The 19838-nt window shown below is 39.4% G+C and overlaps 1 protein-coding gene across 8 annotated transcripts in view; it reads right to left on the reverse strand.

The window, feature by feature from the left end:
* ZMYND11 (zinc finger MYND-type containing 11) overlaps positions 1-19838 on the reverse strand; it is a 135060-nt gene that overhangs the window by 52802 nt on the left and 62420 nt on the right. The gene's annotated exons all lie outside the window — the stretch shown is intronic.

Below are 19838 nucleotides of genomic sequence, written 5' to 3' on the forward strand. Positions count from 1 at the left end.
AGAGAGGAATAAAATATTTCTTTTTCGGCCATCTTTGGGGCCTGGGTAGCCAGTGTGTACCAAATATATTTAGCAGGCTCCAAAATGGCCTCATTAATAGTGAGTGCTACTTTGGAGGGATCTGTCGACTGGGGAATGACCAGAAGCATGTGTGTGGGATCCTGAACCTCCTCCAGTGGGTTCTGGAGAGTGTCTGCAAGCCTCCTCGGCAGCTCTCGGTACTGCTTGTAAACATCTGTGTGTGGGGGGAAAAAAGAGGGAGGGAGAGACTAGTGTCACTGCCTCTTCAAGGGTTGAAGAAGAAAAGGCTGATCTGGCAGTACCAGCTACTTCAGTTGCTCGGATTGCTCTTGTTCCTCTTCCTGCTCCAGGGGCAGTTGGGATTCTTCTCCTGGTGTTCTGTGACAAGAGCAATACCCATCGTGTTCAAAGTGTGGATTCTACAGTAGGGTCCCATGAACTCCAGTAAGGCCAGTGGGTGAGATAAGTGAAAAGGGGCGGATCCCACAGTTGGTACCATTGATCCTTTGTCATTATATAAGAGTCCCATGAACGTAAGGGTTCCCAAGTAGCTCTGGAGGCCCCATCTGTGTTGATATGCAAAGTATGACCATTGGCAGAACCAAAGGCACCAGCTCCTGCTCTTCTTCAGAGTAAGAGTCATCAAACTTGAAGGGTGAAGCCATCAGTACTGGCATTTCCCGTCAGAGCAGTGTAGTGGAGACGGTGTGCAGAACAGACTTTAGGAAGTTGACATAAGATAGGCAAGCTATTTTATGTAGTTTGCGTATCTCCCGTCGACTATCGCTGAATTTGCCGGTAAGTGTAGACCAGGCCTGAGGCTCCACCCACTCTGTACCCCAGTGTGTAGGAAGGGAAATAACAGTCTGCTGGTGACAGTTCTCTACCAGGAATCTGGCAATGCTTAGCTATGGAGGAAGGGGGCTCCTGACACTTCTCTGCTTGGGTGTGTAGTTAGACACACAACTGAGTCCTGAGAAAATTAGGCAGGTACTATTAAAGTCAGTTAAAAGACTTCCATTATCTTTAATGAGAGTTGGACTACATTTCTAGATACTACAGAGATACATACCTAAAAATGTGATAGATTCAGGGACAGGCCTTCACTTATACATCAAATAAAAGCAATGGAAAGTGAAAGGAAAAATGGAACCTCTTCCAGAAATTCATGGAAAAATGATTTTCATACTTAAAGGAATACCATAATATAACTCCTTATTCATATTCTTATATTGTGCCCACCACTGGGATATCCTCACAATGATATCCAAGGTCCTCAAGGAAGCCATTTTGAGGCACTTGGAAGAGAGGAAGGTGATCAGGAACAATTGGCATGGATTCCCCAATGGCAAGTCATGCCTGATCAACCTGATTGCCTTCTATGATGAGATGACTGGCTCTGTGGACATGGGGAAAGCGGCGGACATGATGTACCTTGATTTTAGCAAAGCTTGAGATATGGTCTCCCACAATATTCTTATCAGCAAGTTTAAAGAAGTATGGGTTGGATGAATGGACTATAAAATGGATAGAAAGGTGGCTAGATCATTGGGTTCAACAGGTAGTGATCAGCGGCTCAATGTCTAGTTGGCAGCCAATAACAAGCAGAGTGCCCCAGGGGTTGGTGCTGGGGCTAGTTTTGTTCATCTTCATTAAAGATCTGGAGGTTGAGGTGGATTGCACCCTCGGCTAGTTTGCAGATGACACTAAGATGGGGGGAGTGGTAGATACTCTTCACGTAGGGATAGGATAAAGAGTGACCTAGACAAATCAGAGGATTTGGCCAAAAAAAATCTCATGAGGTTCAACAAGGACAAGAGCAGAGTCCTGCACTTTGGACAGAAGAATCCTATGCGCTGCTACAGACCGGGGACCGACTGGCCAGGCTGCAGTTCTATAGAAAAGGCTCTAGGGTCACAGTGGACAAGAAGCTGGATATGAGTCAACAGTGTGCCCTTACTGCCAAGAAGGGTAACGGCATATTGGGCAGCATTAGTAGGAGCATTGCCAGCAGATTAAGGGAAGCGATTATTCCTCTCTGTTCGGTACTGGTGAGGCCACATTTGGAATATTGTGTCCAGTTTTGGGCCCCCCACTACAGGAAGGAGGTGAACAAACTGGAGAGTCCAGAGAAGGGCAACAAAAATGATTAGGGGGCTGGAGCACATGACTTATGAGGAGAGGCTGAGGGAACTAGGCTTGTTTAGTCTGCAGAACAGAAGAGTGAGGAGGGATTTGATAGCAGCCTTCAACTACCTGAAAGGGATTCCAGGGAGGATGGAGCTAGGCTGTTCTCAATGGTAGTAGGTGAGAGAACTAGGAGCAATGGTCTCAAGTTGAGGTGGGGGAAGTGTAGATTGATATTAGGAAAAGCTTTTTCACTAGGAGGGTGGTAAAGCACTGGAATGGGTTACCTAGGGAGGTGATGGAATCTCCATCCTTAGAGGTTTTTAAGGGACAGCTTGACAAAGCCCTGGCTGGGATGATTTAATTGGGGTTGGTCCTGGTTTGAGCAGGGTGTTGGACTAGATGACCTCCTGAGGTCTCTTCCAACCCTAATCATCTATTATACTATATCAGGAGTCCCAGAAATGGAATGAGGAAAGGTACTTTGCTTTAAATCTACCGCCTTACAGGCACTTTCACAGAAGGCTCACAAGGATAACTTGAGCGGTTTTGCAAAGAATATATTGCCCAGTCCTAACAGAAGTAACAATGTAAGAGATGGACTCAAATACTTTTAAAAAAATATGTTTATAATACACTATTTAAGAGCTTAAATTATTAAGGCCCAAGTTTCGGAAATCAGTGGACAAGCCAGACAGGGAAGCTATTCCCTAGTGAGCTCTGCAGAAGACCAGATGAGGAACCATCTCTCCTCCATGATGCTTGTGGTTATGCTTTAAGGTACCCCATTCAAGAGATATATATCTCCCATGCAGATCCCCTGCACGTCCAACTCCATCAGAGAGCAGTATCACATTAGGGATCTCACTCTCACAAAATACATGGATAGACTTAAAAGTGACATATAAATACACTTCAAAACAAAATATTTGAAGATCATCTCTTTTTCTTACCTGCCAGGACCTGAGTGCTGGACTGAGACGTGATGACATTGCACACTTACAAAGCAGCTCAGGTAGCTGAATTCTTTACACTGCTCTAGGAGTGAGATGGCATGCACTTGCAGGAGCCATGCAGAATGATAGTGCTGGCAGTAAAAACTTCTTTCAGTTTGTTCTGAAAGTATTTATTTATATGTTTAGGGTCACCCAAGTATTCTGTTTGGATTAAATTCATTCAGGTGCAAAAGGCCCAGGCACAACACTCTTCCTCATCGCTTAAGCCTCACACTGTCCCTTCACAAGGAGAAACACAAAAAAAACAAGCTGCACAGGGTGGTCATCATACTTCATATGCTAGGTAGGTGCTCTACATGTCACCTATGCATTTATGGAGCTGTTGCAGGTGGACTGAGGAAAGGGCTGTGGTTCTGCACTTTGGTAGATCCTATAGTCCAAAACCCCACACAAAGGGCACACAGGGGCTGTGTTAGTGATGACTTCTTTGAATCTTGCATACAGATTTCAGCAATAAGCATTCTGAAAATATCTGCACAGAAAGGGACCCTGCATAAACAGGAAATGTTTTTGAGAGTTCATGAGGCCTGAAGTTCTTAGCTCCTTAGCCAAATCCCAAAATACAGCACATGAATTAATAGTGAATCTGACTTTTTTTAAAAAAACCACACTTTTACATACACACTTGGGCAATAAAACACTGAGATACAGCAATTCAATGAGACTCATATCTGTCTGACGTAGCTGTGGCAGCTGTTGACAGAGCTAAGAGGTAATCCTGATTGTTCATGCTTTAGATACCTCAGGCCCCATATAACCTCTTATAATACTCATTATCTGGGTCAGTTCTGTCAAAAGTAATAATTTTAATGCAGATAAGGGTTCCTAGTGCCAGCAATTAAATCTACATTTCCACTCAAACAACTTTATTAACTTACAGTAAGGTTGCTAGACTGCATACCCTGCCAATGCAAAGCATGAAAAGCAAGGAATTAAATAGTTAAGATACATCAATCCCATATACACTCAATTCATCAGTTACCCTTTTCAAACACAACTAGCTCCCCATTCACCACCCACAGCCCACATATCCCCATCCTCATGAGGAGTAACTTCTCTTAAAACACAAGGCCACAATCTTACAAATATTTATGCAACTTTATGGGTGTGTAGTCTCACTGCATGAGCAATTTATGCACATATCACTCGTGTGTAAATTATTCACTCAGTGAGGCTCCACACGTGCGTAAAATTACTTGTGTGTTTACATAATAGGAAATTCACCTCAATGCTTGTGAATTTATTACTGGGGCAGTTAAACCATTAATGGGTCAAAATTTAACATACTGTTAGATGCTTTTCAAAGGCAGTTTTTATATAGCTGTGATTCAGAAAGCATCCCAATTCAGAACAGCATTTGCTTAAAGAGAAGCATGTAATTAAGTGCTTTCATGAATCAGGATCTTACATATCTCTATACCTAATATACCTTAAGTTCTCATTGCAGAAGATACAAAATAATAAGATAAAAACATCGTCTTTCTTATGCAGACACTATGATATTGTCTTTAGCTTCATGTTTGAAAGGTACTTTTATTAGAGCTAAGAAATGACACATTATTAGGAAGTTTCATATTCAAATTCTACAAATTAGTGTATCAACTGAATAAAATAGTATTGTTTTTCAGGAAGAAAACAAGTCAGTATTATACACTGGCCAGTCTTACTCTCATTAATTAAAGTCTAAAATTGGAGAACCTGTTAACGGCTTTTTATAAAAGTGAACTCTTTACATTTCAACAAACAAATATGGACATTACAGGTTATCTTCTTAGAAAAATATCATGGGAACAGTGATTCTCAAACTTCACACAACATTTACAAACATTACTCTTAAGTGTATTTAAATATGAGCTGGTAATTTGTTTTCAGTGTCTTGAGCAAAGAACAAAACACCGAGGATTATATTTTGCGTAGTAATAAGTACTGTAGAGAGAATTTAAGATGAGTTTGCATTCATTGGCAAATATCTAGCAGGGAGAAGCATTGCTGTTTTCAATACTGTAACTATCTTATTGTACGGCTAGTGAGAGTGTTATCCACCAATCATAATCATACTCAGTTCATGCCCAGAGATTACTTCACATGCCATACCAATGAAAAGGTTCATCACCTCTGGGATGAAATGTGGCAATCATTCTGCAACAGCAATACTGCACAACAGAGTTCTTAGGAGAGGAATTATCCAATGGAAACTGCCAGGGCAACCTAGATAAGCAGAATCTATCTAACGGAATTTGGCAAGACACCTAATTCTTGCATAAAAAATGGTGGGATCTTTAATGTGTGTGGTTTACCATTTATGTCTAATCCAAAGCAAATCACACCAAATTATTGCCCCTCATCTCTAGCTCCTTTGCCCTGCTTCCTAAGTGCAAAAGATCTGGACTGCTTCCTTACCAAAGTAATTGAGGATTCTTCCAGAATGGAGGAACCCCCACTAGCACAGTTGGTTACAACATCCATTATTCCCAGCCCTGCCTCAGCATAGGGTGTATTTTGTGACTGGGAGAGGGCATGATTGGAGTGCCATTGTGCTCCAGCAAGCCTTGGCTGCATATGGCCCTCTATTTAGGTCTTGCACTGATCTTAGCTCAACCAGACCTGAAGATCTCACATGTCATCTGCAGCAACCTAATGTCTCTTAATACCTAGCTGGGCAATGATTTCAATATAGACTTAACAAGATGGTACTCTTCTCTCTAAGTTACCAATACCACTGCATACAGCACCTAAGTTTTCAAGTGATATTTTCCATTAAGCAGCTAAGTTAATGTGATTCAACAAGATCACTGCCCAGTGTCATTTGGCTGCAAATATGGACTCTATAAAGACAACATCTGAATGGAAATAGAATCTTAATCTATAGATGTTAAATGCAGGGATGATATTTTAACCAGGGCTATTAACAATACTTTTAATTCTTCTAGAACCCACATTAACTGCAGCCAGCTTCTTCACAGCATATTTCCAGCAAGGCAACACAACCTCTTCCCTCCTACCAGTGCTCAAATTAATTTCTCCCACGCCTGCTTCCACCTCCCTTAAAATCAAAGGTCGATTTATTTTTCTCAGAGGTGCCTGAAAGTGATTATTAATAGGGGTAGTTGACACAACCAATCCCAGGCTTCTTACATGTTATGCTATTTAGGGTAGAACATAAAGATGAAATCAAAAACAAAATTCATGTTAAGCAGAACAAAAACACAACTAGACGAAAGTATTATGAAAAATGTAACTGCCTAGGTTCTAAGCCAAATTATAGGAAATATTGATGAAGCAAGATGAAACACTTCCATCATAGAAAGATCTTTGTGCTGGCCAGCTGATGCCAGCCTGCCGGTGTTCTTCAGAGGTCCAGCAAGATGTGGGAGTTCATCTTAATTACTCCCTTCTCTCATAGTCCTATTTATCTCTGAGAGCTCAGGTGTTAAAAATCTTCATTAGTATGATGAATATTACCTCACTCTTTAATCCAGACATTAATACACAAGCATAACTGTGCATCAAAGTTACAATGCAAAATTGATTAGACTCAATATTACTTTTCTTAAGATATACAGCTTTTAAATTTCCTTCTATTAATTTGCACTGGTTTATAGCTGTCCATTTCAAAGGTCTTCCAAATTTTCAACCTATCTGAGTGAGTCATTTAACATGAATAATACAAAACCTTATCAACATAAAAACCAATTAATCAGCCCAAGAAAGATTAAAGACTACACTTGGGTGCCTGTAAATGCTATGCTTATAACATGGGGTGGGTGTGTGTGTGTGTAAAATGAAGAAATATTATAAATTACTAACTTAAAATTTTACCTTGGTATGGGAGTTTTGTACAAATGAGCAGTTTCAGAGTTTTCTTATATATTTCTTTGCTTTATGAGTATAATCTTTAAACTAACTAATTAAACTATCACAAAAGCATAAAAGGCATATTTGTTCTTCCTAGGATGCCTCACACTGAGTATTACAAGACTTAGGGCCTTCTGATTTAAAGAAATGTACATACAAAAGTTTAGTCCAATATAAAAACAGTGCTAGGAGAACAGGAAAAACATTTTCTGAGCCAAAGGCACAATTTTATCAATTTCATGCAGCTTACTTTAGGAAAAATAAAGAAATGTAGGAAAGGGGATAGATTTAACAAGATCAAAGAAAAACAGCATCTTGTTCTTGTTATCCTTATTTTTATTAACAGAAAGAGTTCACGGCTGTTAAAGAGAGATTCAAACACAAGGTTTTCCTAAGGTTTAGTTTACATTACCAACTTATGTGGTATAACTATGTTGCTCAGGGGTGTGGAAAATCCTCCAGTGTAGAAAGCGCTATATTGACGGGAGAAGCACTTTCCTACATAGCTACCGCCTCTCAGGGAGATGAAGTACATACGCTGATGGGAGAAGTTCTCGGACTGGCATAGGTAGTGTCTTTGCTAAGCACTACGGTGGCGCAGCTGCAGTGCTGTAAGTGTAGACAAGCCCTTAGTGTCATCTCTTGATTGTGCATTTCTGTGATTGTTCTCTGGAAAGAATGTCTCTGGCTAAGCCAACCCAACCCCGGATTCAGTTTGCTCTGGAGATGAATAGTCAATAGGTATAACAGGCATTTTGCTGTTGCTATTGGGGCAATAATGTTCTTGCTCTCTATGTGTAATGCTCATATCATATACCTTTATTGAACTATACCAAACAGAGAAGTGCTTTTTATACTACGTGTTATGGAAAATACTTCATGATATTATTTCCCCTTCCATTTTCACCTGTCAAAATTTCAGATTTCCTTAACTTGCTTCATCACCTTACTTATTCTGTGAGGTTGGAATTCACCATGGTTTGATATCAAATGCTAGATTTTGGAAGAGTTATCCTTCAAGAACTGATATATGCCTTTCCTCTGCTATTGTTAAAAATATACAGGAAGACAAGTAAACAAAGATAAGGAAAAGGAGCTAATAATGCAAGCCAGAAGTAAACTAATGCAATAATTGTACTGTATTTTTCTGGATAACAAGATATCTTGTCTCAAACAGCAGTTTTCAGATAAACTTACTCATAACAAATAGAAAGACAAAAGACATTTTGAGAATAACAATCTGATAAAGGAAAAGAAATTGAAATAGCAGAAAAATACATCAAAATGATAATTTTAATAAAAAAAATTCAGATATTGCAACAATTTGCCTTGTAAAAAGTTAACAACAGGATTACCTGGTCATAAATTCAAGGGTAATCTCCTTTTTAATCATTGTTCTTACTTACTATTGTTTATGTATAAGTAATAAGTAGTGATATGAAGCATACCAGTGAGATTTAAATTTTCATCAAAGCCAAAGATGCCATCAGCAGTGACAGATTTTCTAACTGGTTTCTGATCTTGAAGCAAGTGTACTATAAGCAAACCAGATGTTCTGATTTAAGTGAGACCGTCTTAAGTTTTGAAGCACTATCTTGCCATTCCATTATATACGATCATTCATCCCATTCTGAGACCATTCACTACCAGTTCAGTCTGCTTGCCTTCCAGGTTTGTTTAATTAGCACTACTAGAAACTTCCTTCTGGGGAAATTCAGCCCAGGAATTGGACAGCTGAACACCAAAAAGGAAAAAGGAAATTTGTAACTGTTAGGAGCCGTTCATTTTAAAACAATCACGTAGGGAGTGAGTGGAGGAACTTCCCAGAATAATATTCACAGAAGAAATCCCCCATTCAGAGCTAATTGGGGAATGGGAGGGACACACACAATCTCAGACTGCCACTGACTCAGCCTCATCTTGGTAAGCAGAAAATCGCATGACAGTAAGAGTAGAATTTTGTACCTGGTAATTCTTCTCTGTGACATCATCCCATCAGTGCAAATTAATGGATACACTCTGTCATGTACCTGACTGACAAGCAGAGCAACCAATAGGACAAGTTTCGACACCTTCTTAAGGTTTAATACCACCCCTCTTCTCAGAGACCCAAATGAGCTGTAACTTAAATCAAATTAGAATTTAAGAAAAATTGACACCACAAAACCAAAACAGATTTGATATGGGCAAGGTGGGTATCTGCATCAGTAGAAGTGAACAACAAAAAGGAGTTACCACATAAAATTCTCCTTTCAGTGACTTGGCTGTGTGATCACAGCATAGACTGATGTCATCTTTCAATTGTCAGTCAGGAAGGAGTTACCACACAAGAAATAGACTGATGTCTGTATTTGTTTGCAACATGCAGACTGCTCTCATCTGAGCAACGTATCCCCAACCAAAAGGTAGAGAAACACAGGGAGGGGGGATCAATATGCTAGGTGCTACACAGACCCATCAAGGTAGTAGGATTGAGAGAACCTAATTCTGCCTCCTCCTGTCATTAAAAAAAATCAACAAAAAAGGTAGGTTCAACTAACAAACTGGTGGAACTGGAAAGGAACTTTTCTGAAAGCATAGGACTCCATTGCTCACGGCCTGGGGCAGCATTCTCAGGGGAACAGCAGTCCTGCAAGGAGCAACAAGTGGGCAACTTGCATGTGTCAATAAATTACTGCCTTTTTTTTGTTTTACTCAGTAGTCCACATCTGCCCTGGTCAACTTAACTTTATATCAAAATGAAGGGAAGCCTGCTATCTTGTCGTCTGCAGCCATTCGGCCTTGGAACCCTTTTCAGGATCTTCGAATACGGTGATGAGGTTTGGGGATTTTCCATATTCACTGGAACGGTGGAAGTAAATATTAAGAGCCCTCTACATACCAAAAAAGCGTAGCTTCTCTATCTCTACTCTAGCACTCTGGACAATGGAATAGCTTCACAGATAAAGGAAAAAGTATAAAGAAGAGCAATAAAAATGATTAACAGTATGGAACAGCTTCCATATGAGGACAGATTAAAAAGACTGGGACTATTCATCTTGGAAAAGAGACAACTAAAGGGGGATATAATAGAGGTCTGTAAAATTATGAATGGTGTGGAGAAAGTGAACAGAGAAGTGTTATTTACCCCTTCACATAACACAAGTACCAGAGGTCATCTAATGAAATGAACAGGCAGAAGATTTAAAACAAACATAAGGAAGTACTTCACACAACACACAATTAATCTGCGGAACTCCTTGCTAGGGGAAGTTGTGAAGGCCAAAACTATAACTGGGTTGAAAAAAAATTACATGTGTTCATGGAGAATAGGTCCATCAATGGCTATTAGCCAAGATGGTCAGGGATGCAACTCCATGCTTTGCATGTCTCTAAGTCTTTGACTTCCAGATGCTGGGACTCGATGACAGGGAATGGATCACTTTATAATTGCCCTGTTCTGTTCATTGCCTCTGAATCATCTGTCATTGGACACTGTCAGAAGACAGGATACTGGGCTAGATGGACCATTGTTCTGATCCAATATGGCCATTCTCATGTTCTTATATAAATGCTGATCACAACTTTGGGAAGGAGATTATAGCAAGGCCCACAGCTATTGGACTTGAAGCTGGAATTAATGCAGGGCAGTTCTATGGCATTTGTTATTCATGAGGTCAGACTAGACGATCACTTCTGGTCTTAAAAATCTATGAGTCTATGAACTACTCTACCAGAGAAACATAGGGAAAAACCAGTGAGAGAGCAACCAGTTCCACTATTTCACAGGCCAATGAGATTCCTTCCAGGACCATCACCTTCCAGAATGTTAGGGGAAGGGGACAGAGTTGAAAAGCTCAGAGGGAGAAATAACTTGTGTGTGCTCAACACTAATTTTGGCTCCAGAGTGGGAAGACAGAACTGGTCAAGGGAGATCAGACAGCAGCTTCAGAGAATCGATTCACCAAGGGAGAAGCCCAGCGCATATGATGCCAATGCCTTAGTCCTGACAGGGCCAGGCCTGTATCACACCGTCATTTGGAAAAAAAATCAGAATAAGGAGATAAAAACATTCCTAGCCTGCTCACCTCATCCGAGTTTGATGTAGAGAAGACTGTCCACACCCTCTTCTCTTCTGGGCAACAGGAAGATGTAGACAAGCTGGTGTAAAAGACCAAGCTCCTAGAATATCACTTGCTCAGGAGCCACAGATAGACTGAGTTGATTTGGGAGAGGTGAAGATCTCTTGTGAGACAAAGTGAGAGAAGGACTGGTAGTTCTAATGTCACTAGTGACAAATCCACAAAACTGTACCCTTCATGGCCAGTTGAACTGGTGTGCTCTGTCTTGCAAAGGAACCTCAGATTGGAGAGAGGGTGATGGAGGGGAGCACACATACTACGATGAAACTCCATTAACTGGAGATGTTGCCCTGTGCTACTGCTATTGGGCCATGGACTCTGCAGCATAAGTTTTCTGTTTTCTGTGTTTTCCTGAGATCAAAATACATCTATTATTGGCAGAACCAAATCTTTAGATCAGAGACAGAAGAGGCAGGACTCTTCCTTTAGAATCCATTCTCTGGAATGCATGGCCATTTGGATGAACGAACAGGTTGCTGGATTCAGCTATTTTCAGTATTTGTGAGGTCCTGATGGAAAAAGAACAGTTGAAGGACCTTTTGTAGCTATTTTACTCTTTGGGCATTATAATCAGTTGACTTAGGCAACTACTGCTATGTTTTCAGTATAAAGGAAAACATGGTAATGAAGACAAAACCATTATAAGATTGCCATGGCCATTTTCACTGTTTGAAACTCTAGGACATTGATACCTTTGACCATTCCACCTTACTTATTTTGCTGTCAAATGTCCATGCTCAGAAACTGAATGGTCAGTTACCTTCCTCCAGTACTTGATGTCCTACTCCTCCAGATAAAAATAGAAGCCCTAAAACTGGTTATGCCTTGCACAAGGAGGTACATTGTACTGCCTTTGACTCAGTTTCTGATGCTGTTTGTGCCTATGCCTGTATGATATATGAGTCTGAACATTATAGCCCTATGATGCTAAGTCCTTGGCTGATTATAGGTGGTCTTTGGTTATCCCTGTAATACAACTGAGGAAAAAAGAACTGGCACTAGTCCTGACTCTCAAAACCTTTTCTGAAATGGAATAACATTTTGGAAGCTGACAACTTGCATAATCAGATAGTTCTTTTGAAGAGATGCTCGGGGGCAAATCTTGAGGCCCTGGCTCAAGCACTGAAATCATAACTACTTTTCAACATCCCAGTATTTTGAAACATGGACCATAAAAACAAGAAGGACAGTGAGGGGCCCGTTCCAACCAACAGCCTGGTAGTTCTACTGGCAGCTGCTGCAGAATGCAGGCTCATGTCAACAAGGAAGAGAACTGTCCATATATCTTTATATTATTTTTGAAGGTCAGGGGAGGGGTTGAGTATTACTTTGTCTGGCTTCTGCAGAAATGCAAGGTAGGCCCCCATGAGCTGGCCTGCCGCCTACCATGTCTTCTTTCTTGTCCTTCCTATGGATTTTCATGGCTGAGGGTCTTCTTCCTATGCTTTCCACTAAGCGTCTTCAGATACCATACTCCTCTCAGTTTCCTTCCTCTGAGTGGAGGAGGATGCGTGGACAAACACCACAGAGCTCTGTAGGTGATTCAACTGCAGGCCTGGGAGCAGTAACTGCCTCTGGATAGAAGGTGTCAGAATGAACACAGATTGGGAAGAAAGACTCAGTGAGGGAGGCATTGAAGGAGTTGCTGCCAGTGAACAGTGCAGGCCTTTCCTCATTGGTTACATAACTAGCTTTCTACGCTAATGAGAAAAAGGTATTGTATAAATAAATTATAGACCCAAGTGCAAACACAGCCCAACTAAAAGAACAGCCTCAAAGAGGCCTCAGCTAAAAAGAATAAGGAGCAAGTGATCCTAGCAGTAGAACGAGCGGTCTACTTTTTTCTGGCTTAATTCTTCAGAAGCAGGAAGTAAAGTGGATCCACAGCGGCAAGGCAGGAAGGAGCTGACTCAGGAGCATGCCAATTTTTTCTGTATCTCACTAGTTTTCACATGTCTGACTGATAAGTGCAGAGTGACTACCCATCAATTTGAACCAGTGGCAACCACGTTACAGAACTGTAATTTCCGCACCAGTTTACATAATTAGAGGTCAGAGTAACGAGCAAGAGAGATTTACAACACAGTCATCAAATTTACTGGTGAAAACATTTGGAATCAGAACACTAATATTAGAGCTAGTTTAATAGTCCAAATAGATAAGTAACAGTCAAGAAGTCTACAGAACTGAATGTATATTGCATGCAATTTATTAAATGTATATATTTTAATACTGATGAAACTGAGAATTTAATTATATTTAGTTTTGCAGGTCACCATCAATAAAATTAATTGTTACGGTAAAGCTTCAAAGTGTGTGTTCTTAGAAGATCAGTATTTGTAACTGGTCAGAATCAACAAAGCTTTTACTGAATAGTACACCTCACTACGCATTTAGTAAACTTTGTAATAATTGTATAAATACAAGCTGCCTAATTTTCAAATGTGCTTACCACCTGTAGATCTCAGTGAAGTCAACTGGAGCTGTGGGTGCTCAGAATTTCTGATAGTCACTTATATTTAAGTATATAAATATGAAATTAGGTACCTAAATTTAGGCCACCTAAATTTGAAAATTATGGTGCAAAAAATCATGTATTTATTTTTTAAAGGACTTCATACTTATCTACAGAAAGAAGATATTTTCTAAATTCTGAATGTTGTCAAAGTACTTTCTGACCAATGCTACTGAATATGAAAATTATTTCAGACCACAGGTTATTTAAAACCATTGTTTATAACAAGAATTTCCTAATATAATGTAATATTTTATTCTGTATAGTATATTTCATACCGATTGCATCCCAAAACACTTTACTGACAGAGATTTCACAATTTCCAAGGTAAATCATAAATAATAGCAGGAGGAAAGAGAAACAAAGAGGTACAGACAAGAGAGAAAAAAATACATTTTCAGTTTAGATTTGATATTCAATGAAATTCTTCACATAAATCTTCACAATATTAGTTTAGAAACCAGAACAAGTATTGGTTACAAAATCAAATCTTGAAACCAGTCAGAGAAATACTAGAACCACCTCTTCTGTATCAGACATTTTACTAAAAATAACTGGATGGATAACTCTCTCTCTCAACTCTGGAAATGTAGGAATCATAAGAGATTAGTAAATAGCCATAAGCTGCTAGTGCAGATTCCCAGCAGCTTGAAAAAAAGGAGAAAAATACTTGATTAATTGTTATAAGTCCAATTAGTTGTGAGGGAAATATAAAGAAGGTACTGCAAAAGACCTTAGAAAATCAAAGTAGTCATAGAAAGAACACGTATCTGTACAGAAGTTCTTCTCCACCTGCTGTGTGTCTATGAGAGTCAATACTTTATTCTACTGATTTAAATATACATTATATTTTTCTTTTCTCTCAGGTAGACATCTAACTATTCCTATGCACATCACTGTGTGTTAAAAGCATCTCAGGATTGTTTTGTAAGATGCATGAAACAATTCACTCACCTCAAAGTTAAGAAATGTACAAATATTCTTTGTACCATTTTACGTCAATTTGACTCTAAAGTATAAACTCCCAAACCACCAATTTCTATCAAGGAGAACTGATATTTTCCCTGAGGTCTGAGTGAATTTAGGGCTAATGATTATGAGGGAATAAAAGCACTAGCTCAAGACAGATATAATGCAAGCAGATCCTATGGAACATCCCTACATGGCTGTGCCAATTAATCTAACCCTTACCTGCAACACCTTACTATTCCAGTCCTAGCCTTCCTTTCAGAAAGGAGTGCCAATGCTGCCAAATTATGTGGTGGTTTTGAGATGTACACATATACAGACTAAGATGCATAGATGATGGAACTAGTAGTGCTGGGGTTCCAGCAGCACTCCCTGGCTTGAAGTGGCTTCCATCACAAACAGGGTTTACAGTTTGGTTTAATAGCTCTTAGCACCCCCACTATACAAATTGTTCCAGCGCCCCTACTAAAACGGGGCCAAACTTATTTTCACTTGTGATTTTAGTTAGTACCTGAACTGATCTCCAGAGGTGAAAGCCTAATGCATTGTCACCCACTGTACATCCTTTTTCAGGTTAGCCCAAATCCAAAACTGAGGGAAGCTAAAGAGGGGAGAAAAAGATGAGGAAGGAAAAGCACAAATAACTTCCATGCTGGATTTAAATATGGACAATTTGTCAAACTGTGCTATGGTGATAGAAGCCATTCTCAGCTACTATTTAGAGCATCATTAATCCCAGTAATACTCATCTACATAATTGACAGATTAGGGTCAAGCTATCCTAATGTCAGGACTAGACAGAAAAGTGGACGTATTTCTTGATGATAAAGTGATATTTCATAATATGTTTATGGAAGAATATGCCAGTGTAGGATTTCCAGATCATTTCTATTAACATTTATACTTTTTTGCAAATTAGCGCTTGTCTAAGTGGTGTTTAGTCCATAACAGAGGGGTGTAAATTTTAATCAGCACTTGTGTGTTTCAATCCTTAGTACTAATTTCCCAGAACTTGATACATTGATATTTATCAATGTATGCTCACAGACTTTTAGCCAGTTTTCAATCCCTGGTACAGTGCTTATATCCAATGAATTTGAATTAAATATCCAAATAAGCTAGTTTCTTGTTAAATCACTATGCTTTACTAAAATATAGATAGTATGGCTATTGAATTCCCTTCATCTACTGATTTTTTAAAAAATTACGTATTTTTAAAAAGCCAACAAGCTTGTCTATCATGACTTTGTCCCTTGCAGATGCATGCTATTCACACTTTGCTTTTCTGTTATCTAAGTGTATATATTGCCTCTAATTACCAACATATTTTATCCCTTAATTTTCCTCCCATTTGAAGTTGAATTTAGATTTTAAAATTTCTTCAAGAAGATAGTACTTTTTTTTTTTTTTATTTCCTGATACCTCCTCCAACTGTCAATGACTTTTCAGAAAGAATTGCCAGTTCAGTAAAATAATTAATTAATTCCCTAAAGGCCCTGATTTGTATATGCATATTTTCCAAGTGATCCTTTTCCTCCATTTTACAGCAATAAACGACAATTTTCAGTTATTTTCTAATTGTATATTTTCTTTTTCTTTATTTTTCCTCATCAATTTTAAAGAGCAGCTTGGCAGGATTGTACTTGATTTAGTCCTTTAATTAATTCTCTGTAGAGTTTCCAAATATATATTAAAAAGTCGTTTCCCTCTCTTCCCTCCACTCTGCCATATTTTCCTTGCAAACCTTAGCTGGTTTTGTAAACTCTTCTTTGGTTCTCTCATTTTCCAATTTCCAAGTTATTCTTCATCTTCAGATTTTTGAACAATTGCTTATAAAACTGCACTGACTTTTTCTTACTTTCTGTATTTTATATTTCAGTGGAATTGTAATCTTTTACACCTTAATTATGGTGTCTTTTAGTATGCCAGTTCCCCTCCACCCCCCATGGATTTTCATACTTCCATCATATGATGTGAACTTCTTAATTCCCCAAGAAGTATTTTCTTAAGATCCAGTTCTCTTTGTATTGTTGCTTTCCATGAATCCACCTTTGAGTTAATGTAGCTCATCATCATTAAAACTAAGCCCCCTTTGCATATACTCAATCAGTTCCTCTCTGTTGGTAAAAAGTAGATTCAGGATGATGTCTCCACATTCCAGATCACAGGTATGATGGGTTGTACCTAGCCCTTCACAGCCCCCTGCTGGAGGCTCTGCAGTCCTACTACACCCTGCCACAGAAAGAAGCAGCGGGGGGTGGATCCTCCAGACCTGCCTCGAAGGATCTCATGGAAGTAGCCAATCAGAGTTCACCAGCCTTAGATAAAAGGAGCTGCAGGGCCTGAGCAAGTCAGTTCCTGGGTGGGGCTAGAGGGTGGGTGGTCCATCCATCCTCTCTGGCCACAGGAGCTTGAGTGGCTACATTTACTTAAGCTGGGAGATAGAGTACCTGAGAATTTTAATCCTAAAGCAATGCATGGAGTAATGCATAGGAAGAGGCCCAGGGAAAATAGCAGCAACAAACTGAAGGGAACAGTACATGGCTACTGTTTATAGGGTCCCTGGTTAGGAGCCTGGAGTAGAGGGTGGGCCTGGGTTCCCCCACTGGCAAAGAGGCCTATGTGCCAAGAAGGGACAAAGTTTGTTTAGAAGCCTGAGCAAAGGGCTAGATTTAAAGGGCTTCAAGATGGGGCTGAAGACCCTAGTGAGAGCAGATAGTTCTGTTGGACATTTGTTCCTATGAAAGGGGTCCATTTTTGACGGTGTGACTTGGCTGGAGGGCTGAGCCACTGAAGACCTGCCTAGTGAGGTTGGTAACCCTACATAGGGTGCCAGGAGTCGGAAAAAGATTGCAATCCCATACTCAGCTGCTAGGAGGCACTCAAGAGGTGAGTGCCCTGCTGTTACAATGAATATGTCTTCTTTCTAATTTAGGACATTTTTAATGGTGCATATTCAACCAAATTTCTCAACCAATGCATGACTGAGTGCACCAGCTTGAGAATTACAGATAGTCACAAACTTATCCTTTATTTTCTATATCCTCATCCAAAAATGTCACATCACTGACTCTCAGAATTATTGTATTTTGTCTTGTCTTTGCACATATTTACAAGTCATCCTTTCAATCCTGAAGAGTTAACATTATCAACAATGATAACATCCTATTTGTGAGAACCATCCCTCCAAGTTCTAGTTATGCGCACCAAGTCATATTCTCCATCACTCAGTATCACCTGTAACTTACTATGCTTATTAGCCACTCTTTTGCATTTGTGCACAGACACCAGCGTACACTTATTAAGCAATAGCTCCCCTATTATTTTACTTGCCTAAATGAGCCTTGAACCCAAGAAGCTGTTACCATCTAAGCCATTAAGCTGCCATCAGAGAAAACATTATAATATTTCATAAGGCTTAGAGATTCATGTCTACAGAACATACTTTGTATATTCATCTCATTAGTCTCCAGCATCAGGTTTTTTTTCTTCCTTCATTAGTGCTTGGCACTGGCAGGATCTTTAAGACATTTACCTGTGCATCTCCTGATTTGAGTTCTCTTCTCAAGACTATAAAGTGATAGAATAAGGGACAAATCGCTGTTCACTTGTGTTACCAATATTCATATGGACTGATACTTTAACATTCGCAAGCATTTTTCAGGCAATCCTTTGCCTTTGACACATCTCTTGCCTTGGCACCAAGAGGCAACATATCATCCATACTTTTCAGGATCACAAAAGGCCCAGGCCATGGTCTTCTTCATTAAGCTACTAAGATTGCTTGCCTCTTCTCTCTCCCTAATGACTCGCCTTCAGTATTTGTCTTGCACTCACTGAGCAGGTTACCAACTTTATTCTGCTTCTTTTTAGTCTGACCATCCTCCAGTTTGTTATAACAGCAGAATCTCTAATTTCTGGTGTCTACACCAACTGGCTCCTCCTGACAGTTTTCCATTTCTTTTGGCCAAATTTTTCCATCATCCTTCCTCCACATCAATAGTTCAGCATAGTGTGTCTCTAGACAGCACCCTCATGACTTAGCTAATTTAGCTTACCATATTTCTGACAGACATCTGGCACTGAATGGAAGCCAGTTTACACTTCATAAATATATAGAGTAGTTATATTCCCAACCTTGTCACTGAGTTACTATGTGGCCTAGTGTAAACCACTTGACATCTCTTTCTCTAAAATGCGTATAGTGATACCTATTGGCCTATTAGGGATGTTGTTAGGCTTGATTAAGTAACGCTTGTAAAACATTGAGATTCTCAGATTGAAATGTGCTGCACAAGTCAAATCCCACATGTATACGGTCTTCTCCATCAGGCTAACCTGGCTCCTTTGGTAGAATTTTCATGTTCCAGTAGTTGCTTCTTATTTTAATGATGCATTTCTCTGTTAAAGTTTATAGGAACTCGGCACACTGCTATCACTCTGTTTGCTTTCATTTGATATGTTGTTTACTGTGTTCACTTGCTTTTTATACTGCTTCCGTTTATAAGCCCAGAGATGCTTTCCCATCCCTAACACAGAGCTTCCAAACCATGTCAATTAAACAGATCACCAACCTGTAGTTTGTTTTCAGACACTTATCTCACCTGTACTGTTTAAAACTCTCCCCTCTGTTAGTCACTAATTCTACTGAAGTCACATTCAGGTGGACCCTCAGAAATCCATATATGCCCTTTTTAGATTTATAAATTACTAAAGTTATGCATCTTTTAGAAATTATTCATATAGATGTCTTTTCAGTATATGTTGTGTATGTGTAGGTCTGAAAATTCTGGTAATAAAGCTAAACCAGGGCACACAAAACCCCAATTTTAGATTGTACTGATTGACCAAACTTAGTCAAAAGACCTGTTTTAATGTTGTGGGGTTTTTCCCTCAAAATTATAAACTCTACAGGGCAAAGACCTAATACATTTTGAGTGCTACCACAACATAAACAATAGTAACATTAGCAGCAAACAACATTCTTGTTTCTTTCTTATTAGATTTAATTGTGCCCAATGTCCAACGTGACAAATGAGTCTTCTCAATGTGTTATTGCCATATGCCAGTTTATTTTGAAGAAAGGGAGAAGCATTAATCATACGCTTATGCTTTTCAACTCTGTATAACATTTGTCTTTGGTTCCTCTATGGTAATATAATCCCACTGAGGTCAGTGGCTTTTTTAAATAAAAAAGGTATCCTCCTTCTTTCA

The sequence above is a fragment of the Emydura macquarii genome, unplaced genomic scaffold (assembly GCF_026122565.2).
Source record: "Emydura macquarii macquarii isolate MOO-44397 ecotype Brisbane River unplaced genomic scaffold, CSIRO-AGI_Emac_v2 contig_719, whole genome shotgun sequence".
NCBI lineage: Eukaryota > Metazoa > Chordata > Testudines > Chelidae > Emydura > Emydura macquarii.